Raw genomic sequence first — 27,059 nt, 5'->3', positions numbered from 1 at the left:
CCTTTTTCAGTATAGGTTTGATTACAGCAGTTTTTAGTGATTCTGGAAACACACCTGATAATAAAGAAAAGTTGACGATCTGTAACAGGTCTGACTCTAAAGTCTTTGAGACCTTTTTGAAAAAACTTGTTGGCAGGACATCTAAACAGCAGGAGGAGGAGTTCAGTTGACCTAAGATGTCCTCCAGGTCTTTGCTGTTAATAGGTTGAAACTGTTTCATGGTGTTTAAACAGTTTTTTGGTGGACACAGTACATATCCTGGATCTGCTGTTGATGTACCAATTGCTTGTCTAATTTTTTGGATTTTTTCAGTGAAGAATTTGGCAAAGTCATTGCAGGCCATGGTCGAATGAAGTTCAGCTGCCACTGACACAGGAGGGTTTGTTAGCCTGTCAACTGTAGAAAATAAGACCCGAGCATTATGGCTGTTTTTAGTGATGATGTCAGAGAAGTAGGACCTCCTTGCATTCCTCAGTTGTAAATTATAATTGTGAAGTTTCTCTTTATAAATGTCATAATGAACCTGGAGGTTTGTTTTTCTCCATCTGCGCTCAGCTTTCCTACACTCTCTTTTTTCTTTTTTCACCAGTGTGGAGTTTCTCCATGGAGACTTTTTCCTTCCAGAGATAACCTTCACCTTAATGGGAGCAATAGTGTCCATTACATTTAACATGTTAGCATTGAAGCTATTGACGAGCTCATTGACTGACCCTCTGGACAGGTCAGGTGTTAATGGGAAGACCTGGTTAAAAATTGCACTACTGTGTTCAGTTATACACCGTTTTGTGATCACTGTTGTTGATATATTTGTGTGGGCTGAGATTTTACTTTCAAAGAAAACACAGTAATGATCAGACAGGCCCACATCAGACACAGTAACCTTTGAAATGCTCAGGCCTTTGGAGATCAGTAGGTCATGAGTGTGTCCTCTATTATGTGTGGCCTCTGTTACATGCTGAGTCAGCCCAAAGTTGCCCAGAGTGTTACTCAGGTCTTTAGTCCCTTTGTCCTGAGGGTTGTCCACATGAATGTTAAAATCCCCAGCAATAATTACACAGTCAAAATCAACACAGATCACAGACAGCAGTTCACTGAGGTCATTAAAAAAGTCTGTGCAGTATTTGGGAGGCCTGTAAACATTAAGAAACACAACTTTGGATGGGGCCTTCAGCTGTAAAGCCACATATTCAAAAGACTGAAAACTTCCAGGAGATAGCTGCTTACATTGAAATGATTCATTAAATAAGACAGCAACCCCTCCTCCTCTCCTGCTCGCCCTGACCTCACTGATAAAACTGTAGTTAGGAGGGGTCGTCTCGATGAGAACAGCTCCACTGTTACTTTGGTCCAACCAAGTTTCAGTTAAAAACATAAAATCAAGACTGTGCTCAGTGATTAAATCATTAATTAAAAATGTTTTCCCAGCTAGAGATCTAATGTTTAATAAAGCCAACTTAAGTGTTTTAGAGGTATTACTTGTCCCCTCGTGTTTGGGAGCAGTCTGTGGCACACAAGGTATGTTTACTATGTTTAAAGATCTTTTAGAGTGCAGCTCTCTGTGTTTTGACCAGGCCACATGTCTCCTGTCACCTAAAAGTACAGAAATTTTAAAACCTTCTAGTAAACAGGGTCCCAGCTTCTCCTGGGAAAAGTCATCACTGCCATAATCCTCACAGCCCGGACCCTTCACACATCACGCATCAGACTGCGGAGACAGGGCATGAAGAGGAACTAAGGGGGGCGAGGCTGGGCAATGTGACTTCGATTGCTCTGTTGAGGGTGGGGCTCGATGGCGAACCTTTGGCCGCTCTGGTGGGGGGTTTATGGGGGACAAAAAGGGATTGGGACGGGGGGTAGATCTGAGCCCAGCATTGACCCGCTCCATCATCTCCTCAGTGAATTTCAGGTGTGGGGAGGAGGGAGAAAGGGAGGGGGAGGAGGGTGATGGCCTGTCAGGGGTTTGGGGGACTGGGGAAGGTCGTGGTCCCTTGTCCTGGTCGTTGGTGTTGTTGAGAGAGTTGGAGGCAAATAGGGACCCCTCTTCTTGCCTTAGATGTCTCTCCTTTCTGAGGCTCTTCCTCAGATGCCATGGATGTCTCTCCTTTCTGAGGCTCTTCCCGGGTGGGGGCAAATGGAGCTCCTCCTCAAGGTTTCTGCTGGGCTTTGTCTGTTCTTGGAGTACTGTTTGTTCCTCTTTATGAGATAACTCCTCGTTTATCTCAGCCTTGGCACCAAGCACGGATGGATGACGTATGGAATAAAACAAGTTGGAGGTGAACAGTTTCACCCCTGACTTGTTAAAATTAAATCCATTTGCTTTGAACAGATGCCTGCGTTCCCAAAAAATATTAAAGTTGTCGATAAAATGCACTGAGTGGTCAGCACATGCTGATATAAGCCATTTATTCAGTGTAAACAACCTGCTGAATCTCTCGTCTCCTCCTCTGACCGGCGGTACAGGTCCACTGATGAATACAGCTGCATTCAGAGAGTTTACAGTATTTAATAATCCAATAAAGTCCCGTTTCAGAACCTCCGACTGTTGTTTGGACACATCGTTTGACCCTGTATGCAGAACAATGTTTGTCACAGTTGGATATTCATCTGCAATTTGAAGAATTCTCTCCTTCAGGTTGTTGACCATATCCTTAGGAAAGCAGAGGACTTTAGTGTTCTTACCGCACATCCTTTGTACATCCTTTACGGCAGAGTCACCCACAATCAGAGTTTCAGGCCTAGCCTTTAGCTTTCCCTGTGGCCTTTCACTTTTCAACAGATTTTCAGACCTTATTTCGCTGCTTTTAGATGGATGGTTGTCCGATATAGATCCAGGGTCCTTTGATAGTGGAGCAAATCTGTTCTGCAGTTTCACATTCAGTTGTTTTGGAGGTTTGTTGTTAACCTTCCTATTCACGGTTGTCCAGTCCTGTTTCCTCCCGTATACAGGGGTAGAAGAGCTTCTCTGTCTCGTAGGAAGTGAAGGCCAGTCGGTTTCAGAGATTTCAGCTCACTGTGTCCTGCCTGTGATACGTCCTCCCCCTTCCAGGAGACATGATTTATGTCTTGGTTTTGCACCAAGACAGTCTAAGGGGGGATTATCACTTGAGGATTTATAATAATGCACAGAGTCTACTTTCTTGGTCATGTTATCTGTGCTCCTTAGCTGTGTACTAGCTTGCTCATCGCCATTGTTTTGAATCAAAGGCAAGGTTGTTTCATTTCCACACAGTCCATTTACCTCCACGTTTACTTCTAAGCGATGAATTTTTGTCTCCAGTACTGCAATCTTCTGCAGGAGGCTGTGGTAGTCATCTGTGGAGAGGGAAGGCATCTTGTTGCTAGTTAGCCTAGCGGTTAGCACCTTTCCAGGTTATTGAGGCTGCTCGGTGCCCAGACGCTGTAATCAGGCTTCAGCTGTGTCTAGGCCACAGACACACGGAGCGCTGAGGACAAGGTAACCATAAAATGTTGCTGTTTCTGTTAAGAACACTCTAGTCCTAATGATCTACAAGTGTCCAGAAGTTATCGCAGGTAAGCTCACACGGAAAAAAGGGAAAAAATCAGCATAAAAATCAATATAAGAAGCAAAGCATTCAAGAGCAAAGAGATGAAGCGTCCACACTCACAAAGGGGAGTGTGGACGCAGCACAGCAGAGTGAGAAAAGAATTTATGTCACTATGCGTTTGTTAGATAATACAATACAATACAATACGATACTGTACTTGCCCTCATAGAGCAGTTACTCATTTCCCTAGCCTCCTCAAAAAGGGGTCAAGGGTTATGAACAAAGGCTACTGGGGTTAAGCGTCTCTCTTAAGAGCACATTACCAGAGTGAAATCTTTAACTTGTTTTGTGTGGTCAAAAGAAAGTCTCCCTTCTTTGTTTCTAGGCTGCCCTGCTGCTGTGTATGTGTGTGTAGTTTCAACCCATATCTGTACCGACAACACCCACATTCTCCCTCATGCTACAGCCACACTAGGGAAAACAGTGGTTAGAGGCCATAGCACAACCAAAATTATTGCAACTGTGCGCAATTAACTTGTGGTGTCCTTTTATATGGCTGCGTTAGAGGTGAGGACAAGGTCTGTGACCACTCTCTGTCAGCTGCTGCCCTAAAAGCAAGGTGATATCAGTCTGCAATCAGTTTGCTATCAATTTGCAATTGAATGGGTTCAAGTTAGTAATGACATGTAATCTGTGTTAATATGGCGATTAACTTTGATAACTCAGAAATTCATATAAACCGAAACTCAAAATAACTATACCTGCATTCACAGTCCAGATAGAACTTTACAGATTTGAAACAAAAACTCAGAAACAGAAAATGACGTAGTTGCTTGAGGACAGTGATTTAACTGCAACCTTGCATATAAGCAGAATACAGCCAGGGTCGAGTCTAATGTCCACTGTCGCAAAGAGTTGAGTCACAGATAAGTTGTCCACATTGGTGCCGACTGATTGATTGGAATGTTTTGGCAATCTATAATATTTGCAAATGGTCTCCAACTGGTCTGAGAGCCATTGCAGATAGTCTGAATTGGACCACAATTGCTTGGAGGCAGATTGGCTCCCACCAGGCAACCTGGAAAAATAACCTTGATTAAGAGTGGTTGCCCAGAGATTGAGGATGTTGCACAATCAAACTCTGGGTAACCACTGTTTTAACCTAGTTGCAAGGATCACCCCATAGCAACAGGCTGCACATATACGTAAGCACATATTGCGTATCTTGTTCTCACACTATGACTGTGTGAGACTCTGTGACAGATAAAAAGATGACAAACTGAATATGGTCGATGGAGAAGTGGTCCAGCTAATTGCAAAGGACTGTGGTCAAAATGCAGGTAAAGAAAAAAGCATGGAAGACTGGAATCTAGGTATCCTGGTATGAATGTTTCAGAAATTACATTTAGGACCTGCTGATATGTTAAAACAGTACTTGGTAGGAAAGTCAATAGTTTCAGATAGAGAACCACGCTGGATCTTAATTACTTACTATTGTGTCTTGCTGAGCACTTGAATTCAAGTTTGTTTCATTCAAAGCAAATTAGACACCGAGTGCAGTGAATTATTAGTTACGTGCAAAGATTCAAATGCAGGGAGTGCATGTGCGGAGTCTTTGTTCTGACTGCCATCACTGAAGAAAAGGAGCTTTCTCATACATCCTTGAGTCTCATTAGACCAGCCGATAAACAACAACAACGTTTCATTTTCTACAAAAAAAGACACCCCTCGTATTATTACAAAGGGAAACTACACTGTGAGAAGCACTGCAGGGAAACCGAAGGCTCAGCCAGAACTTGAAGGATAATGTGCAGGAGCTGTGCCAAGACAAGTGGGAGTGAAGGTGGGAGGAAGAGGAGCTTATAGCATTGCGGCATTTCAATCAAGAGCAGCTTTGGGTTCTGATCCTCAGCTGGTCTGTGTAAGTAAGTTAAGGGAGAAAAACGATGAGCAATAAGGATGACATTTTTAGGTGAATCGTGTATTTGTATTCTCTCTTCGTGGACATTCAGGAAGCTACAAAACATGCGCAACTGTTACAATATGAGGCTGTTTTTGGATAATTTGGTCAACTATGTGGTGTGATCAAAAAGTTTAGAGAGCTCAGCAAATGAGGTGATTCTACAAATTTGCTGAACAGTTAAACATATAGCAGATTTAAAAACTTACAACAACCACTGAAAGACTGGACTTTAACTCGGCTTTCAACACTGTCAACAAAAACATTTTGCTGAACTACAGATGGATCCGAGGTTTCTCAACAGTCAACGACAATAAGTGGTCTTGGTGAGTTTCGGACGAACTCTAACAGCCTGGCATCATATTGTCAGGAAGTAAATTTACTCATCACTCTCATTGGTCAGACCTCCTTAGAGCAGAATGTTTCAAAAACCAAGGAGCTGTGCTGCTATCAGAGAGTATAACCTGATGATGCGACTCACGTGTGGTTTCAACCACTAGAGATCAAAGGGCAGGTGGAGGAGCAGGTAGATGCCTTTAGGTACCTGGGCCTTGAGACAGACACAACACTATCCTTTTCCTTGCATTGTGACTATGTTACCAAAAAGGCAGCTTCTCTTTCTCCTGAGAAAACTTGGACGTTTTAACGTAAGCAAAAAGTCTCATTGAATTGGTTCTTACTTAAACAGTCACATCCTGGTACGCCTTTCTTTCTGTCAAAAACAAATCCAAACTGTCACGGGTCATTACACAGGCAAACAAAATAACCAGCGCCACACAGTCGTCACTATCAGATCTTTATATTCAGCCAGTTGGATGTAAAGCTAGGACTATCACTCGTGAATTCCTCAGACCCCTTAACCAACTCATTCAAACTCCTCCCATCAGGCAGGGACTATAGAGTCCCTGCAGTCAGAAATAATATTGTCAAGAAATCACTCATCTCAACTGATGCTAACATGATTAACAGTTCACAATGAAGTTTACATGTAGGGATATATGCATGTATGTATGTGTGGATGAGCTTTTATGCTTTTATTCCTGTTGTTTACACTGAGAGCTACTTTTAAGACACATTTACACTGCTTTGCAATGGACATTAAAGTTTTCTGTTTCTGAAATCATTAAAAAAAAAAAAACATGATTTAAATTTGGTAGCTATTTCTATCTCTAAGTCCTCTAAGTGTAAGTCCTGTTGTGTTTCCTTGTACTCTTTGTCTGTATGATGTCTGCCGGATCGTCTTTATGTTATCAAAAGGGAAGTCCTTTTTTAAGTTCAAGTTTCTGACTGATACCAAAATTTGCATGGTGTAAGGAATTTCAGGAATTTCAGAGAGCAATCTACAAACAGCAGCAGCAGTGGAAGCTGTCGGGACACGTCTGAGAAGATGACCTGAATGTGAGATCGTCCAAAGTTAAAATCAGGTTGTTGATTTTTAGACAACTTTTTGATCATACGTTGTCTAAAAATGCCCAACAGGCCGGCTACTTCTACATCTTTACAGCTACACAATAAGACATCTTCAGGAGTTGTTTGCTCAGTTTTTCTTTAAAAAATGTCTTTGTTTTGAAACTGTTTTCCACCAAATTAGCATTTCAATTCTGTGTTTCACTCATTTATGCTATTTTTTATTACGTTTAAATGAGCTCTGACTATCATAACAGTGGATGTGGAACCACAAAACTAGCGCTTTTGGAGGAGGCAACATAACAATGCAACAAGCCCAATGTGTGAGTTGGTGATAGAGTCAACTTGAAGTGCCAAAATCATAACTGGCACCCAACATTGTCCTGCAGCTACGGCATTCAGGCCTTAGCACAGCAGCTCTGGGCTGAGTTCATGCGGACCCTTCCAGCGCCTTGTGATGTGTGTCTGTGGAGCTGCATTCGCATGCATCTCGCCCAAGTCTGGGTTTTTATGATCTCTGCTTCTCCCTAGGGTGCCAGATATGTGCAAACCTCACATATTTGGCACTCTGAACAAAACATTCAACAAGCAAGTTGTCTAAATTAGAGGGAACCAATTAAGGGAGCAATGGGGGGTAAATACAATCAAAGGCAAGATGTCAGCTATCTAAAACCATCTTCAAAGCGTCACTGGAAACAATTATTGAATAGCTAGAATATGATTTTCTGTGATCATTTTACTGTGAGAGGAAAGAAAATGGTGACTGCATGAAAAGAAGTAAACAACTGAATGTGAACAGGCTGCAGTTGCTGAGATAATGTTTCCCACTGTGATGCTTTTTTTTGTGTGTTTCACAAACATTTGTTTCTGCACACTGTGAATTATAAGAGAAAGCAAACAGGAATCTAGCAGACTGAAATATGCACGACTGTGTGAGTGAATCCTACTTTTTCCTTTTTCCTTTGCAGACAAGGAATTTGTTAGAATAAAATAAATTTTGCTGTTATTTCTGAGTCAAGCTATAGATGCAGGGGATAAAATTGCGAGAAAAAAAACAGGAAAGAAAAAAAAGTCTGTAGTTATATAAAGGAAACATATTTGACTCTCAGTCAAGCGGATCCAGTAGTTCACTCCTCCTAATGGATAGCATTTCTTATTCAGGGCTAAAGTCCCTGAGAGCCATTACACAGAAAACTGTCTGTCTGGCTTTCCATGGTCAAAGTAATGCCACGGAAAATGTAGCGTCAGAGGAAAGATAGAAAATCGCACAAAGGTGGTATACCTTTAGGTACAGAATTAATGAAGCGGGTAATGAATGAAGCCTCTTCCTAAAACATCAGCTAGCACAGCTGGAGCATAATGGACTGCAACAACAAATGAGTCACTTATCAGCTAAGCCGCGTCTAACCCACCGGTGTTGTTGGCGTAAAATACCAGAAACTATTAATGTCCAACTCATTATCAAAGAAGACCAAAGTAACTCTTTGATTAATAGAGGCCTACAGGTTTACAGAGCTTTTCAGGATGCTGCAGTGATGTTCAATGAAAGAGTTGTGCCTCCTTACACTCCATTAAGATCTTATTAGCCGCTTGGGTTAATACGTGTTCGCTGACGGTTGACTTCCTCCTCAGCAAGATTTAAGCAGATTTAATTCTTGAGATTTGATGACAATAATGACTGAATACTAATGACTGAATATTTATTTTACGTTTTATTTACATTTGGACGGGCGTGTAAGTGGCAGATTTACAGATGAACCAGGAGCGGAGTTCTAGACTTATCCTAGGATGGCTGATCCTACACTTTTCATAATTCAACTTAACAGCGACTTTTGTTAAATCTTCATTCCGTATTTTTTAGACTGATTCCGATATTTGGTAAAAATACAAATACGATATATAGGCCGATATGTTTTTTCTCTCAGATTCATGAAACAAACACATCTACAATATTTATAATGTGTACTTTTTATGTGTCCCCTCACTGCCCAATCGGTTGTGATACATGGCGTTCCTCTCCTTCCTGAGCCTGGTCATGCTGGAGATTTCTTCCTGTTAAAAGGGAGTTTTTCCTTCCCACTGTTGCCAAGTGTAATGTCTTACCTTACAATACAAAGCCACTGGAGGCAACCGTTAGTGTGATTTGGCACGATATAAAGAACATTTTATTATATATAATTTAGTACCAATGTAGTTTAAAAAAATAATGTTTTAATGTCATGTGTATTGCTTGTTTTCGCTTTGCCCATCTCTTTTCCAATCAGCTAGTTGCTATGTTTGTGTCGACAAGTAAGCTGTAGCGTGCCCTGGTGGACAGACTCTGCAACACCAACATTTATAACATGGTTGAAGGGTGTTTCTAAGGTCTTTGCTTTTTGGCTGCTATACATGTCATTATCGATATATCAGCAAATAGCTAATAACAAACAACTCTAGATTCATTAAGATAATAGTTGGATGCATTCACAGATAGTGAGTACTGTGTTCTTCCTACTTTTTTCTACACACTTAATTCAAGCAGCACTACTGGCCAAACCAAAGGGAGTACTTCCAGTTATAAGAACAGATTATGTGAATGAACAACTGCTTCTGACATGGTGAAAACATCCTCTAGATTATCACCAGTGTTGTTTTGTGAGACTTAGAAAAGCCCCTGAAGTGCCACAGAAGACATCATATTATTCATTCTTATGTGCTGGAAAAAAAATCACCAGAAAGATGACCACTTTTTAGACAGCAATACAAATACACACACACACACACGCACACACACACACGCACGCACGCACGCACGCACGCACGCACGCACACACTGTTTCTGTGTGTTCAGTGGACACTTTACTTTCCTAAGTAAAGGTTCTGCTTCCTAACAGCTGTCAACAACTGTCAAATTCGAGCTTGGAGTTCCGGACAGAAAGCATAGAAAGTGGAGAAAAAAAACCCCACACAAAAACAAAAGAAACACAGACTGATTCATCACGAGTGAAATGGAGTGGCAGGTGGCCCTCCCTACTGGCCCAGTCCCACTGTCCTCTGGTGTCCCGCTGCCCTCCTCCCACCCCGATGTGGCTCACCAGTCTGTTCCCTTCCTAGCCCTTGTTACGCCCCATCAAGCCGGGGAGCCGCAGCCACGAGGCTAGGCCTCGAACACCCCTGCCTGAAGGATATGTGTGTGTGTGTATAGCTTTGGACCTTGAGGGCGTTTCTACCTCTATCAACACAAGCCCTGCTGAGGGTGACACCTGCAAATAACAGTTTAATAGCTGAGTAATGTCTCTGGCCTCCTCCCCAGCTGTGCCAGGGCAGCCTGGTGGGCCATGAGGCAATTGAAAAGCCTTTGCTCTCTTTAGTGTATACATGCAGACACACATGTGCACATAAACTGAATATATTTCTTGCGCCCGCACACACCTACACCGAAGTGAGCTGATAAAACAGTCAAAAGGCTGTAAAACTGGGGCAGAAGTGCCAGCAGCCGGCCAGCGAACGGACCAATACCTCATATATCTTCATACTCCACCTGCTCCTCATGCTAATGTTTTCCTTCTATTACAGGTATATAAGTCTGTTGGGGGAATAGTGCTGCACAGGACAGTGCATTCTCAGACTGTGCAGCCTTATTGTGGCAGCAAACATTCATGTTTGTTTTTTTACCCCCCCAAAATTTAATCCATACATTTTGCAGAATAGGAATATTATAGAAAAATGCTTCTGCTTGCGGCGAGTATTGATTCTGCAATCTCATGAAATATTCTCATTCATAGAGCCTATCAGTGAGAGGATCAAACAGCCTAACTTGACTGTACACAGATTCAAGAGATGCTGAAGAGCATAAATATTTAAAAGTGTAAAATAAAAGGTTTCAATTGGCAACAATTCTGTTAGGTTTCTTCTTTACGTTGGCCGTGTCTCCGTCTCTAACCATCCCAATGAAACTAAATTCACAACCCCCCCCCCCCCCCAAAAAAAAGAACTTTATATCTCATCTCTGTGCACACAGAGTTTAAATTTCCCTTTGTGTCAGCAAGTGTGATTCTGCCGGAGAATTTTCCACCGTGTCCTGACAGACAGAGCAAAACTAAAAAGATATCTGGAACAGCAAACACTCTTTGTAAAAATGGGGCAGAAGTGAAGACGTTGCAGAGAACTTGCCAGGAGGCTGATTGCAAGTAATGAAAAACTAAACTGCAAGTCATGAGATATATAAAACACGCTTAATAACTGTAACACAAAGATGCAATTTTCATTTCTGCAGTGATAAATGATGTTAAAAAACAATACCCAGGTTTTCCTCCGCCACGTTTCCCTTTTGGGCTTCTGCCTTTAAATAGATATAATGCATTTGCCACCTCCTTACCAGTCAATCTCTTATGTAATATATATTTTATTTGATGGATTCAGTCTCTCTTCTCACATAAATAGATAATATGTGATTTCCCTTCCTTTTCCATTAACTCCAGTGATCCTAAGGTGAAAATTTCCACTTATTTTTAGACTCTGTTCTCATGAACTACGTAGAACTTTCAGCAGAAACCAAATCAAATAAAACTGCAGTGAAGGTGCGCCACTAACAGAAAGCTACCATCCCAAGCACATCATCAAAACATCTGCTTCCATCCACTGGAGATGAAAATGAAGACAAATAAAGGAGAGACAGAGTCTTTATTTATAATTTGCGCATTAGTCTTTTTCTTTGTGAGGTCCTCGTGGCACAAGTGAAGATAAATGAAGCAATAAGATGCCGTTAAGTGCTGCACAATTTGCTATTGGTCACTGGCTTTCACTTCATTTTCCCCAGTCAGGATAGCCTTATTATGAAGTACATGAAGCACAAATATGTCCACTGAATGGGTTACCAATGACGATCCATAAGAGTTTCCAAATGCCTGATTCTTTTGGGAGTCGGAGTGAAGACATTCCTTTATCTATTTTTTGAGTTCTTATGAAGTTAATGTCTAGAAGCAACCCAAACACAAGTCCCAACCCTGAGCTAATCAATGACTTTAGGGTAAGGACACCTGGGTGTACTGCAAAGTAAAATTATAGGTTTAGAAAGCCATGTTGAGCACTTCTAACTTCACTAAAACCCACAGCTTGATCCAGAGCAGGTTATACTCATTGGTTCAGTTTATGTGCTATGGCCAGGGGACAAGTTGCTGCCCCAAGTCAAGGAGTAAATATCTCAGGATCTTGTCTATATTATTCAGCTTCTGCTCAAACTGTACGACTGAATCGCAGGGGTTAGAAGTTTGTAAGTCACAATGCATGTTCTCACACGGCCCGATGCCCTGATGCGACCTGAGTGCTCACACTGTGCGTCCATAACATGAAGCTTATAACACAAAATCTGTCTCTCGCTCTCCCTCTGTCTTTCACTCGCACAGACACACACACCACTACCATCAACTTTGCTAAATTGCTAAATAAAAACATTGACCAGGCATGTGCATCCAACTCTTTCCACAGTTTTTGTGGTCATGATAATTTTGTGAGGCCACATCGAAAAGGATGATCTTGCCAAAGTTCTACAAGTTGGGCCTCTGTCGCTTGTGTCCAGATCACACGCTGCACTGCCAGGTTACTCCGTCCTTTTCATGCCAACTTCTGTGTTTGCGCGTGCGCAGTGTGAGAGGCTTCGTTGATACCCTCACGAGGGGCGACAGGATTTCAGACAGGTTTGATTTTCTTGCGACTATACGATTGATGATCGGGAGCTGGTCGTGAGGTGTTAATCGCTTCTTGTTGCCCCATGTATACGACACAATGCACAACACACGATTAAGGAGAAACTCATGCCGATCCCCAAAACGGTTGCACGACTGAAAAAAAAGGTGGCTGGCCTTTTGCTGTGAGAGGAATCTGACTAAGATGCCCCTGGGTTAGGTGTCCTATGCATATCCTACCGGAAGGAGGCATTGGTGGTATAACCAGGATACGATGGGGACATTATATATACTACACTATAAAGAAGCCGCTGGGGAGAGGGAGGTCTGAGTTTGTTTGCTTAGGTTGCTGCCCCCCATGACCTGGCTCCAGATAAGTGGAAGAAAATGGATGGATAGATGGATGATCAGTTAAAAATCAGCCATAACCACACTGACAGTAATTCCCCGACAACACTCCTTGACGATGCTAACTATGAGCTGCAGGAGCTGATAAATTCAGACCTGTTGAGCCACACATTAGTAAAGCCATCAAGCGAATCTGTGCAGAAAATCTGCTACTGATTTGCTGAAGTCTGTGTTATTCTGCTGGCATTGAAGCTAAAAGAAGATATTAGAACATCACAGAGAATCTTTTATCATGAAAACTATTTTCTCTTTGATTTGGCCAAAAACTAAAGCGCTTTCCACTCCTCTGTCATCATATCACAGTGTCAAAGCTGAATGCACTTCTCGAGTATTAAGTGGATCAAGTTTAAAGTTTAAGTTTATGGAGCTGTCACTTATAAATATAAATGGCACCACCGAGAGTGCACTAACCATATTCCCTCACTGGGTTCGGAGCAATCTTAACAGCCCCGTTGCTGTTGCTATTTGCTGTTACATAAATATTTCTCATACTCTTCATATCTCCACGTGACCTGCCCCTCCTGATGGAAGGCGGAAGCGCTTGATTGGTTCATATTATGTGGAAGGAGGGTGTGACAGTGCAAGTGAATAGTTTCTGACCACGGTTTTAGTTTTAGTTAGTTTTTGCCACCTAACTGAAAGACAGGCTGGGTTTGTCAAACTTTGCTTTGGTTAACAGCCTCCAAAGAGCAAGTTTTTGCCTAAATTCAATCTTGGAACCATCGGTTATTGCCTGACAGTGAGAAGACTTCTCAAATTTGTTCTACACTCGTAAACAGTGACACATGGAATAGGAAATGGATATCTGCTGGCTGTATCAGAAGCCTGAAAATATTGTCCAGCATCACAGAAGGCCAACTCATCAGACTAAAGCTGATGGGTTCCCAGTTTGAGATTGGCTTAATTGAATTGTTTGTGAGGAAATAGCCAATAAAATAATTGATGTTGAAATTATATAAATGGATTCAACTTCACAGAATGCGATCCATTCATTGATCCATCTACCCATTTTCTATAGTTTATCTTGAGTCAGGTGAAGGGGGCAGCAACTTAAGTATAGACTTCCAAGGGAACACAGAGATAACCTTTCCAGCATGTCCTGAGCTTGCTCCAAGGCATCATTCTGGTAGGACAAAAGGACACATCATCCGGGATCCATCCTAGTCAGGTACCTGAACCACTTCAACTGGCTCCTTTCAACGTTAGGGAGCAGCACCTCTACTCTGATCCCCTCTCGAATTACTGAATTCTTTACCTCACCTCTAAGGAGAGGCCAGCCACCCTTCAGAGAAAGCTCATTTCCACTGTTTGCATCTGTAATCTCGCTCTTTCGGTCACTACCCCAGAACTCGTGACCGTAGGCGAGGGTGGGGACATAAATCAACCGGTAAATCGACAACTTCGCATTTAGTCTCAGCTCTCTCCACCACGACGTACCGGTGCAGTGTCCGCATCACTGCAGCCGCCGCCCCAATCCATCTGTCATTCTCCCTCTCTGTTCTCTCCCCTTGTAATGCCTACTTTCATATTACACTGAGTGTCTATCATTTGAGTGTGAGGAATGACCCTTGAACTCCGTGTCCTGTCCGTCCCTGCCGCACATATCGATCTATCAGAACTGACCCTGACTTGTGTTACCGTATGTGGGATAATGGGCTCTCTGGCATTTGCCTGAGTAATCTGTGCCTTTCCAAACAGCTGAACAAACTTCCACGTATGTGAAAGAATCCTGGGTTCACCCATCGTTTGCTTAGCACACAAAGGAAAATCTGTCTACCAGCCTAATTATTACTGACAGATGGATGGCAGGGTCACAGCAGATGCACCCACTTAGTACTAAAAACACCGCTGCACCACTTGATCTTGATGTTCTTGTCATGCTAAATCCCTTAGAGAGATGAAATGAGACTGACAGCACTGAATAATATGGCTGAAGGGAGAGGGGAGCAGATAACATTCTGACCGTGCAGACTAATTAGTGAGGAGAGAATGAGTAAACCGTAAACTGAAGACGAGGAACGAAATAGATTGGATAGCTAATCACAAAATTGTGTGATTCCCAGCAAGCGATAATTACCCTCCGCAATTCTGCCAATCCACATGCTCCTTCTGAAGATCAGAAAAGATGAAGCAGAAGCAGTCAGAGCTCTCCTTTTACATCTCTGACTGTCAGTGAAAGTCGAGTGGCATTCATCCTCCCCTCTACTTTCACTGGCCTGGTCAGTAAATCACCGTGTCTTTCTTTTTTTTTGTTGCCTTTCCTGTCTTCTGCTGAGGTCAGCTACAGGCGGGTTCAGACATAAGAAGGAGGCATCCATCACTTTATACGTCCAAAGCTTCTGCCGCTTAATGTAGCCTGAGAAGGAGCAAAAGACAATGCAATCAGCCAGCACAGATTCAATCCTGCCACATTCCCGTGATTCGGCTATTTTGGGACTGAAAAGCGCAGAGAGTTGCAAAAGGGTTGTTTTTTTTTCCAGGGTGGGTGTGGGGATTGATGCAAAGAGGATTGACATTAGGTATACGCTGCATGAGTTAATACATTTGGGTAGATGCAGGTTAAGTTGATCACATTTGTTGAGATACACATGATTTCCCGGGAGGCAGCTCTATAAAGGAGAGTGTGATTGGACAACATACGAAGCTGATGTGAGTTCTCATCACGTCAGGTTAAAGAATTCCCCTCGCATCAATCCAGAAGTGACTAAGATGAATTTGGAAGCTTTTTTCTGCCTCTAGAGATAAATAAGACATTAACAGAGAATTAATGTCCACCTCGCTATCCATTTCTTCTTCCTTCATTGTCAAACCAATGACGTCAGTGTAAACTGATTATGCCTACTGGAGACAGTAGTGGATAGCCGTCACACGCCCGAGCTGGAAAGAGGCTATTAAACCTCGGTTTGGCTACCAGAAAAACGAGAGATAATCTACTGTTTCACCCTTTTAAAGCCCCTTAAATCCTCAACTGGTTGTTTGTTACCTGACCTCCATTTGGTTGTCCAACACCAGGTTGTGGGGAGCAGTTTCAGGCTGATCCCTCAGATAATGACAAGATTTGAGAGGATAAACTGGTCCAGGATCTGCTGAAACAAAGCACGCGAGCCAACCCCTCCTCCAAACACTTCCTACAATACCTGGCTATAAAGTTGTTGGCAAGGTATTACCCGGGCTATAAAAGGTTGTTGCCAAGGCAACCTTGCACAGTTTGACTGATGCTTTCCATAAGCCTTGCCATCATCGCCAACGTGAACCACTCCTCAGCTTTAGAGAAAAATGTCCATCAGGTTTTTTCTTTTAGAATTTAAATATATGTAAGTATACTGTGAATTTGAAATTAATAACTGTAAAGCTGCCTTAATTTAAAAGCAAATAAGCTCCTATAAACACGACTGTCATATCACTGAAATAAAAAAAATTAAAAAATTACACTGTCAAAGATGGAGACTGTACGAAAATAAGACATGCAATGCTTATAATGATATAGTTCCATCTTTAGTTTGGATACTTGATTTAGCAGAATTTCAGAAGATTGTTAACATTTTTATTGTAAATAATAATATAGAATCAAACTAATTTTTCACCCAAAAAGCAAAGGCAAAACCCAGGATGAAACACACTAGTCTGCACTAACATTCTGCTTTTTAACCTCAAGAACTTCCACAAAGTATTTTTTTAATGTGTTTACATTCATTTACTCATTCAGACACACACCAGTGGTGTCAGAGCTGCCTGCCTCTCATCCAGAGGCAACTTAGGGTTCAAGTGTCTTGTCCAAAAACCACTCGGGCATTCCAAACAACTCAAAAGCTTGACCGAACAAGACACAGGCACTCCCCAGGTCAGTCGCCCACATGAGTGACAAGTGGTGATAAGGGGCAGGACCGTGTTAGAATGTTGGAAATTTCTACTTCATTCATCAGTAAATAAATGTGCCAGATCAATGCTTTGCAATTATAATAGATGGACTTAACTACCGTGATGTCACCCAATGGTCTCATTTTGAAGCCTCAAGATGAGCACCTTGGTTGCAACAAGATGTGATGTGATAAGGAGGGGCTGGTCAGTACAGAGCTCTTTGGCTAATGACTTGTGATTGATAGTCACTAGCCAAATGTGCGTCTGGTTTGATAACACAGTATCATAGCTTTTAAACTCAGCAGAAAAGTGTTTACAGAGGTCAAGACTGAAAGCAGTTTTCCTACAGAGTTCAATAGTTGCTGGAAGTCTCCATGGGGCATCAGCAAACCACTTTGCAACCCACCTAAACCCCACCACATCTTTCAATGATGTACCTCATTCAATCACTTAACAATTTTCACTTCTTGTGGCGTTCTTGGTGCTTGCTAAAGATCCATCCTGCCAAATATAAATGAGTGCAGACAGAAATAAGAATCATCTTTCGATTATAGTTGCCTTACTGATATGATAACCACAATTACTGCAGTAATTTTTAGGAAAATCGAACAACCCCCCCCAAAATCTACGCTGCAGTTCTTCCCAGTTATTGTAGACACCTGTTGGTTTGTAGTGGTGGTTGAGGTGTGGTGTGATCTGATACAGTGTCATGGCTGCATGAATCATTTTTTGTTAGTCAGCAATGGTTAGTAAGCGGCATTTTATAAAGTGTTATCCAAGAATAACCTTTCCCACTGCTCCTCTCGCTGAATCACCATAAATTTACCAGCCCTGGCTTGCGCAGAGTAGGAGTCAAGGAGCATTCGATTTTACATCTATAGCACAAGGATCCAAGCGCATGCATTGAACATCTTATAAGGAAAACTTCATGCTCTCGCTCTCATCTTATAGACCAAACAAAGTTAGGCTCCTTGCAGTTGTTTGTACCAAGCTGCAACGACATTTTAAGATTCCAATCATGTCTGCCTCCCATCTTGATAAATGGAAAGAGTCTGCAAAAACTTCCCTAAATGGCCCTCTGGCATGGCTGGGGAATAAATTGAGCTAATCAAGGGTGGCCTCACAATCACTGCATCCACGAAGTAATCAAAGAGTTGAAAAGGAAACACACTGTGCATGTAGATGCAGCGGTGTGTGCGGATGTGTGTCAGCGGCAGTTTCAAGATAACTTCTCTAAAAGCCACTTCGGGGCATTGCGTCCATAATTGGTGCTTTTCCTCCATTCATTGTATGTGTGCATTGTCACGGCGCACGTAAAAGCCTTTCTGTCACGGCCACATGGAAGCAGTAAGCACACCGCCAAGTGTCTACATTAATAACCACCTCATTCGGTTGACAGGCCGCTCAGGGCGACCCCGGAGAAATGTAGATGTACGCACCCTCGGAGAAGACGCATGGTAAACTAAATGTTGACACTCAATAAAAATGAGCTCCTCCACTCAAATGGCTTCTTTATGTCAGGATTCAAACCTCAGTGGATACAAACAAATGACTGAGAGGGGATGACTTTGCAAAGTCATAGTTAGCTTAACCCTCCTCCTCGATCCCCATATGATTTATTCTGTTCAAAATAAAACAAGGCCAAATAACATCTATTCCTCTGGGCCTGATGACCGCGGAATAAATCCTGGGATTTGGGAAAAACAGCGCACCTGGTTTCCTTGCTAATGGGCACCCTCGCACTGCCTCCAAAACATGTTTCCTGCGGCCAATTTAGTCACTGGCAAGGATATTCTCAGAGGTGGTAATCGTAGCAAACAAACAGTGAGAGTGTGTTTCTCTGACCGTTTCCCCCTGTGGAGATGAAGCTGAAGCATGATGGATAACCACTCTGCCAAGTCGCTGTTCTTGTCTGCAAGCCTGGGTCTGGTCCCTGGGGTTTGGCCACATAAAACTAGGTTGGAAAGGCAAATTCTACACGAATTCAACTTGCTCATTTCATACATTTTCTCACAGGTATGAATGGCGCTTTAGTTCTGAAGACAGATGTTCTGCCTGCCTACAGTTGGCTTTATCTGCAGGGGCAGGCTTACTTTTAACAAGGCTTGTGATGGTGTTTAAATGCCATTTTTACCACGGTATCTACTGAAAACATACATTTAGACAATAAAACGCACTAGGAGCAATGGTGCTGATTATGGATGCAAAACAAAGATTTTGCTCTGTTAACGTTCTTGACTGTGTAGAATATTTTTAAGACTCTATTTTTTATATATATATATGTTACGTAAGGCCCAAAATGGCCTCCGTACAAGCAAGTAGTAGCTCTAATATTGACCAGTAACGAACCACCACACGCACACTGCAATGGGTTACACAAAATTTATTTGTTCTTTCTCCGGGTAAAACTACTGGCTGAAGACACAACTCTGGCCAGGAATCCAAGGCCCAAAGCCACCGCGGTCAGGGTTGTTAGCCTGGTTACAAACAGGGGAAAGGTGGTCACTTGGAAGAACAAGCAGCCAAAACGTATCAATCCTGCATCTTCCTCAAAAAGGCTTGCCACCCACCTTTTCAGGCCTGACTTCGTTCGAGGCTGGGTCTCCACATCACATCCTGGGAGCTGGAACTTCCCCAAAACTGGTCCAGTTTCCTTGTCAGGGGCACAGAGAGTCTCCAGTCCAGTGTTTGTTTTCCTGCCTCCCAGCACATCCACTCACATCCCAATAAAAATGAGTCCTCCCTCCAACATCCTCAGATTATTTTAAAAGCAAAACCAGGCCAGGTTAAAAATCTTTTCCGTTAAAATGTGCACACGTCATCCTGGATCTTCGAGGCTTCCCTGCTACACCAGTGTCCTACTAAAAAAAACAACGACAACACCTACTTCCTGTTTCCTCTCCCCTTTATAGAGAAGGGCTCCAATCCTCCCCAATCAGCTGCTCCCTGTATTCAACTCCAAATAGCTGGCAGCTGGACTAGAGTAGAATCTCCACTCCCACATGGGTGTGGCCCACACCTCACATCAAACACAAAGAAACACCAAAGCATGCAATTAATACAAAACAAAATCTAAAGTAATGCCAACCCAAAAGCTTAGTGGGGGATTCTCTCCATCCTTTTCCACCATGCTATACTCTGTAACATATATAAACCACAACCATTATTTTTTAGTAATTATACTCCAGACTGATGTTGCTTAAAACATTTAACTGAGCAAAAGTGGAAAATAATATAGTTAAAATATTTCTTTTCAAAATGCAACATGAGATCACCTTATGGCTCAGTCACACTGAGTCACATTCAGTGCTTGCAACCACATGTTGAGTGTGAACCATCGACCTCTTAATGACCACTTTGATGGCAAGGTGATTGCACAGGTTGCAAGGTGGGAGGCAACCAGACTCTGAGTGACTGCAACCACTCTCAGACAGATTAGCAAAGGTTCACAAATAATTTCTGTCTAATTTCATAAACCTAGAAAGACTATTGCAAAAACATGTTGCACATCATCAGAGTCAGTCCTCCCCAATATGGGCATCTGCAACACATCTCTGTGCAACAGGGGGATCAACTCACCTGGTTGCATTCTCGTTATATTCCATATTCCAGAGTGCCCATGTCAGTTTGCAGTTAAATTGCTTTCCTGCAGCAACTAAATCACTGTTTTGGGAGAAAGTGCCTACTTTTGCTTTCAAATCTATGAAATTTTTGGCTGGACTCTAAATGCAAGTAATTAAGGTGAATTTCTGTGCATCTGGACTGCAGCAGATTTGCAATATTCACTGATTCACAGAGTTTACAGTTAACTGTTTTATTATCACAGACAAATGCAAACCTGACGCCATTCAGGTAGACAGATAACAGACTGACTCATTACTGTTTTATGACCATCCTGATGCACCGAAGTACCTTGGAAGACAGCAACTGCAAGTGTTTGCAGACCAGAACCAAAGCAACAATTTCAAAGGCAACAAGATCAAAACTTTATTCCACACAGTCGCAGTAATTTTGGCCCTGTTGCAGTTTCCAATTTTTTTTCCCCTGGTAACAATGGCATTACACAATAAAATGATGCTGTATGTTCCGGGCGAACCTGAGCTTCTGGAGAAAAGTTTTATGGTTAGACGAGACAAAGATTGAGCACATAATGACAGTGTACCAGCTGTCAAGCATGGTGACGGAAGCATCATGCACTGTGGCTGTTGTGTGGCCTGTGGTACTGATACACTGCACACATTGGATGGAATAGTAAAGGAGGACTACTTTCAAATTCCTCCACTTGATTTGAAATCACCAGCCGACTGAAACTTGGACACAATTGGATCAGTGTCCAGCAGGACAAGGATCACAAGCATACATCAAAACTGGCTTTAGAATGGATAAAGCAGCCTAACATTAAGCTTCTGGAATAGCCTACTGAAAGCCAAGACCTCAAAACGTATTGAAATGTGTGGACTACACTTAAAAACTTGATTTGTGTCAAACCAACAGACGTTTGCTGTTGGTTACCAAAAGTGTCTGATTGAGGTGCAATTGAGGTGCAACCTGCTAAGGGGCACTTACCCAAATATTACTGGGGGGTATATGTATAAATGTTCGAGCCTGTAGGTATACTTTGACTCTTTGCACATCGCCATTTTTAAAGATATATTAAACATTCAAAGATATTTCTAAAGATGTATACTGTACATCCTCCACTATGGAAAAAGGACAGTTCAAAGAAATTATCAAAACAACAAAACAGTGAATAAAATTATTTGCCCTTGGTGTTACAGAAAGTGATGTTATCAATATACATGTTTTTGCAGTAAAAATGCAAAGAAAGGTAGCTTATACTTAAATCACAGATAGTTACTATCGGAGGGAACAGGAAAGAACTTTTAATCCAAGCCGTCTCTTCATAAGCATTCAGCGCTTATGGTGCTTTCAGGGGCCAGCTCGGGTCCAGCATTGTAATTTTGTGCACACGCTCCAAAACATTCCAGTACCCTTTACTTTACACCATCAAGCATCAACTAAATATGTAAGTCACCTTCTCAACTGTCATCAAAAAACAATCAGTTCCACTAAACCAACAGGCAGTGCTCAGCTGCCGCATAATGAAAATGTGACTTTGAAGTCCAATACAGGAAAAGTCACAGAAATCTGGACCAAATCATATCGTCTAAAAAGAAAGGACAGTATGTTTCACCTACAACCCTCCGCCGACTCAGAGTTTCACTCCCTGAACAAAAGCAAATGTTTAACAGCTTTCTCCTAACCGTTCTTCATCAAATACTTTCAATGTCTCGGCAGGGGACCTTGAGCCTTGTGATTCTGTGCCACCGAAGGGCCCAGATGGATCAAGCTGACATCCTGTGAAACACAAGGACACAAGTCTCTGCAGGTAGCACAAACTCCCCCGTCTTTCTTCTCTCTCATGCTACCCACAGTGGTCTAAGTGCTCTGTCAGTCTGTTGAAAGTGCATGCTGGTGTAATAGCTTGATGATGGGAACATTACTAAGGGGACAGCGAGAGGCTTTTTCAAAAGGCAATGGGCCATAATCCCTCTGTTTGTAACAACAAGAGGGTATATCAAGACTATGTTGGACCTTAAACAACTCTCACGTCCCCTCCCTCTCTCATGAAGTGCTCTTGTTAGAGGTTTGCCGAATGGAGGGAAGTGAACCGAGAGGAATAGACTTGCATTTGGAAAGGAATTACACAGATATCCTTTCGGATATCCACTGTTCAGAGGGCAACCAAATCTATGTCGGGATTAAACGCGATGTACCTTTACAAATCTCTTTGAATGTGGAAGTCCTCCAAATACACTTTTTAAAGATAGATGCAGCTGATTAATTTGGAAGGCGTTCACTCTGGATATAACACTATTATGTTTTCAGACTGAAGAGCAATCGTCTATGGAACAAAGATTCTTTTTTTTTTGCTTAGGCCTGAAAAACGGATGTAGTCTTTGATTTACAATGAACAAACAAGACACCGATCAGCACTGCGCGCACAGAGAAGCTGCACACACCTACAACCCACAGACCGCATTCGATTGTTCCCGTCCCCCGCCTCTCCTCCCCTCTTTTGCTTCATCCTTCCTTCACTGACACTCGGTGCATCTTATCTGTGTCGACCCATGCCTCCCTCGCTCACACACCGCTGCCTCTCCTGTTAAGAGGCGGGACCGCTGCGAGTGAGCATGCCCTTCCTCTGCGCGGCGCTGATAGAGCCTTAATCTGAAGACTGATGCTCAGGAAGAGGCTGATTAAAGGGGAACGATGAGAAAGAGGCAGGGGCTTATCACACCGAGTGAAAGCATCTCAACTCTCTGGGCTAATTGGCCGGGGAGCGAGTGGCCAGCTGCTGGGCAGAGATTGGGTCACCTGATGGCTTTTCTTTCACACTGTCACCGGGTGTACTTTTACGCACCCTCTCCCACGAGTTTGCTCTCATTTAATGAACTCGACCTTGTGATCCGCCGAGTTCTCTTAAAGCCATCCCACTCAGACCCACGTGAATAGCCCCAGAAGCTTTATGTAATTTTTTTATTTTTCTAAACCCGCCTCGGAAGGTGGGGTAGCAGTCTCAGAGCTACAACGTTAGGTGAAAGGATTAATCAAGCTTAACAATAGGGCCTGATGAATCACTCATGGGATCTTTGATACAAATGCCTTGTTTACACAGGAACACTTCCTCGTGACACCCCCTTGATACTTGTGCAAAACTGCTGAGATAATTTCCCTGTAAAACGTGTCCAAACCTTCAGGCCTCATGACGGTGCGGGGTTTGGACCAGAACTAGGGCAAGAAATTAATTACTTTTTCTTTTGGTTTCCTCAAAGCTGATCTATGCGTCCCGCATTCTAGAAGCAAGAAGGCTACGGAGGAGAAAAAACGCATAATCAACTCGGCAGAGAAATAATGATTCATCTTCACAAAAATACAACATTAAACAGACAAGGATGTCAGAATGCTTCTTTTCCGGTATGCCTGTCATGTAGGCCTCAGAGGAGATGCTGCTTTTGTTCAAAAATCCCGTTTAAATAACATACCTGCCTTGACTAATTTGTTATATTAATTGGTACTTATGGTAATTGGACCCTCCTTTGCACTTAATCTATGTAAATTTCACCAAGATACCAGAGAGAACATTTCTTACAATTTCTTCAACCGCTTGTATGTTACACAGTTAGTCTCTGGCAGCTCGTGCATAATTAGGCATTAAGAGAAGTGCATTGGACATAAAAGGAAATAGCTCAAAGCTCAAATGATGTGAGGAGCTCTGTTCTACATGCTACCAGTACAAGATGTCTGTTGGACGAATCGCAGTCCCTTGTCACTGCCTTCCCCCATCCCCTCCATCCCTACCCTTCCAAACTGCTTGCATTAGCATAAAACTCTTGTCAGAAAGCGTGGGGGACTCAGCAGAAGTAAGACTGGAGGAAGAGACGGCGAAACACCCCCGCCCCTCCCAAAAGGAAAAAAAAAAGTGAAAAGGAAAGAATGCTAGACTAGCATCAGGTCTAGCGACGAAAAACTCATTTCCACAACTCAGATCTGCACCACAAGCAGAACGGATTCGGAGCCCCTTAAAAGTGCCAAGTTCAAGCCCATTTCAATATTCGCTCTTCAGCAAATCTAATACCTGTGACATTAAAATAAAGCTGCTTTCGCTGGATTTGCGCTCTAGCTTCCCAGATAAGATCAACAGGGCAAGGCAACACTTGAATACTGACAAAGAAAAATTGCCTGTGAGTGCACTTCAAATCCACATGAAAGTGAGACTAGACACCCGGTCCCCTCGAACACACAATTTTAGGCATAAAATCCATGTAAACATCTTGAATAGAAGGACTGATTACTAGGATTTTGTGCTATGAGAGGTAAAATAAAACACTCGCTAGCTTTCCCACAAAGCAATGAGGCACAGGAGTATGAACACAAATGCACAAGTTGACTAACGCAAGAATCATGACTCATCACACAACCGATCCTCCGGGGTACAAAGCCTCACATATTGCATCCAGTAACGGTTAGATCACTCTGTGTCATGCTCAGTGAGAGACTTTTTAATAATCCGCAGGTTTTTGGTGTGTGAATGTTTTACATGATAGCTGCTGAGTTTGAGTATTTTCCTAGTTATTCTGATGATATATTTTAAAGCGAAGCCCAACAATTCCCTGGTCGCAGTTGAAAAGTGCAAATCAGCAGGAAATCGGGAAGAAGATATCAAAGATGTAACTGTCAGATTTCTCCGATTTAACAAGCACGCTGTGGCATGTGTCTTCTCGCTAAACCCGAGTGATAGCTGGTGAATAAAAATAATGAAAGACACAGGGAAGCCCATAGAGGTTTATGTGTCCGTTTTGTATGCTCTGAAACACTCGGTGCTCACGTGGAGCCGCATCCTACTGCTTCCACGCCACACGGAGAACGGTTTATTTTTACTCACTGTGGCTGCCTGCAAAGCTTCTTTTATGGTGTAGGTAATTGAGTTCATAAAGAGAAATGCATCTGAAAAATAGAACAACATTTCAGTTGATTACCTGCCATGTATTATCCACAAATTCACACACAAGCATCTGTGTTATTTACCCAGAAGTCTGTTAGATGTCTGGGTAAATAACACAGACGTGTCCTGGTGCAGTTGAACTTCCATCCATGCCTCCATTGCAGCTATCAAAGGGTCAAGAGTCAGGGTACACTATGGATGGGTTTCCTGATTGATGGGTTCAAACATAATAATTCATAAACCTGGGTTGATTGGAGAATAATAGTACCTTATTCATTTAAAGCCCTGAGGCTCTAGCTGAAGTGGTGAGAGACACTGGTTAAATATTTCTTTAAACTTGAGATTTCCTGAGGCATGCTTAAGCACTATATCAGGAGGGTCATGATGTCTACCAACACATGTAAAAGATTTCTGTTGGATACAACCTTCATATTTTTAAAATGTCACCTTTATCAAGCTTTCAGTAATGGAAAAGCCCCCCAGCTGATACCAAAGTAGATATAAAATTACTTTGTTTGTTAGATTTAGCTACAATGGAGCAGACAATGCTATAGGGTATGTATGCATTCTCTACCCTTATATTAAATGAACAACAGAGAGCTGAGCGACAACTGATTCAATCATAAACCCTTTAAAAAAGACAAATCTAATAACAACTGTTTTGTGGACTACTATTTTCATGTCTTGAGTTCTCCATTTTGGCCATTTTCGTCTTAGTTTTTCAGCTAGCACTCACACTGGCTAGTTAGCCTGGCTAGCATCTATGATTCATTGCGATATTAAGGAAAATGCTTCTTTTGACTTGCAAAAATGGGAATTAAAACAAAAATTTTCAACAAAAATGAGAACAGCCAAGATCTTACAGTGTCTTTTAGTGCAAATGAACAACAGACTATATAAAAAGATGGACATAGCCACTGTGACGCCGCCAACTTGTTTTGCCCCACTTCTGTAGTGTTATGTGCTAATGCTAGCAAAACAAATTAGCAAGACAAGCTCATTTGCTCACGTATGCTAATTTGTGCCATATAAAATGCAAGAATTTCACTCACCGAAACAAAAGCCTTTAACCTAAAAGCAATCTATGTTGTGTTCCAGACAATTGCCTTATAATGCCATTGCATAATATAGTATTTACACTACACGACAAATAAAAAGCTCTGGTTGGATGAGGTCAAGGCTCAGCCCACCTAGTCCAGTCCCCAAGTAGTTGCCATGAACTTAGAAGAGACATGCGAGTCATGTAGATAGATTTGTTTTTAAAGAACACTTCAGGTGGCCATTGAAGAAACGTTTGGTTACAAAGATAACCTCGGTTCACTGAAAATCAAGCGGTCTTCACTCTTCAGGCCATGAAGTTGTGACCTGGTTTCACATATTAAGCAGGTAAAAGAGATCACAAAAAACCCATTATTGATAGAAGGATTCATCTGTAATTGTATGTACTGAATGCAGCAATGATGGAGCTCTTTTTAATCGACTGAACAGCGGCACCTGCAGCTATAAGCCTGTAACTGTTTATACTAGAGATGGCACGATACCACTTTTTTATGTCTGATACCGATAGCATAAATTTGGATATCTGCCGATACCGATATGAATCCAATATAGTGTGTTTTTTAATCAATAAAACAGTTTTTTTTAATATCTTGCTGCATTTTGTATAAGTTCATACTCAAGTTTAAATAAACAACAACACTAAAGCTATTCTGTTGTACCTGTATGTAAAAAATACACTGCACCCAAAATAT

At 42.2% G+C, this 27,059-nt stretch overlaps 1 protein-coding gene and 1 long non-coding RNA gene across 4 annotated transcripts in view; both read right to left on the bottom strand.

The window, feature by feature from the left end:
- LOC146681677 (interleukin-1 receptor accessory protein-like 1-B) overlaps positions 1 to 27,059 on the bottom strand; it is a 347,610-nt gene that overhangs the window by 72,077 nt on the left and 248,474 nt on the right. The gene's annotated exons all lie outside the window — the stretch shown is intronic.
- On the bottom strand, positions 19,171 to 20,439 carry LOC146681678 (uncharacterized). The gene is made up of 2 exons (XR_014918022.1): positions 19,373 to 20,439; positions 19,171 to 19,279 (listed from the first exon to the last, which is right to left on the bottom strand). It is a non-coding gene; the product is annotated as an uncharacterized LOC146681678 (long non-coding RNA).

The sequence above is a fragment of the Copadichromis virginalis genome, linkage group LG23, assembly GCF_057382275.1.
Source record: "Copadichromis virginalis isolate Kocher_CV1m ecotype Utaka linkage group LG23, C_Virginalis_male_GT1.1, whole genome shotgun sequence".
In the NCBI taxonomy this organism is placed as follows: Eukaryota; Metazoa; Chordata; class Actinopteri; order Cichliformes; family Cichlidae; genus Copadichromis; species Copadichromis virginalis.
This window is presented reverse-complemented; position numbering and strand designations above follow the sequence as displayed.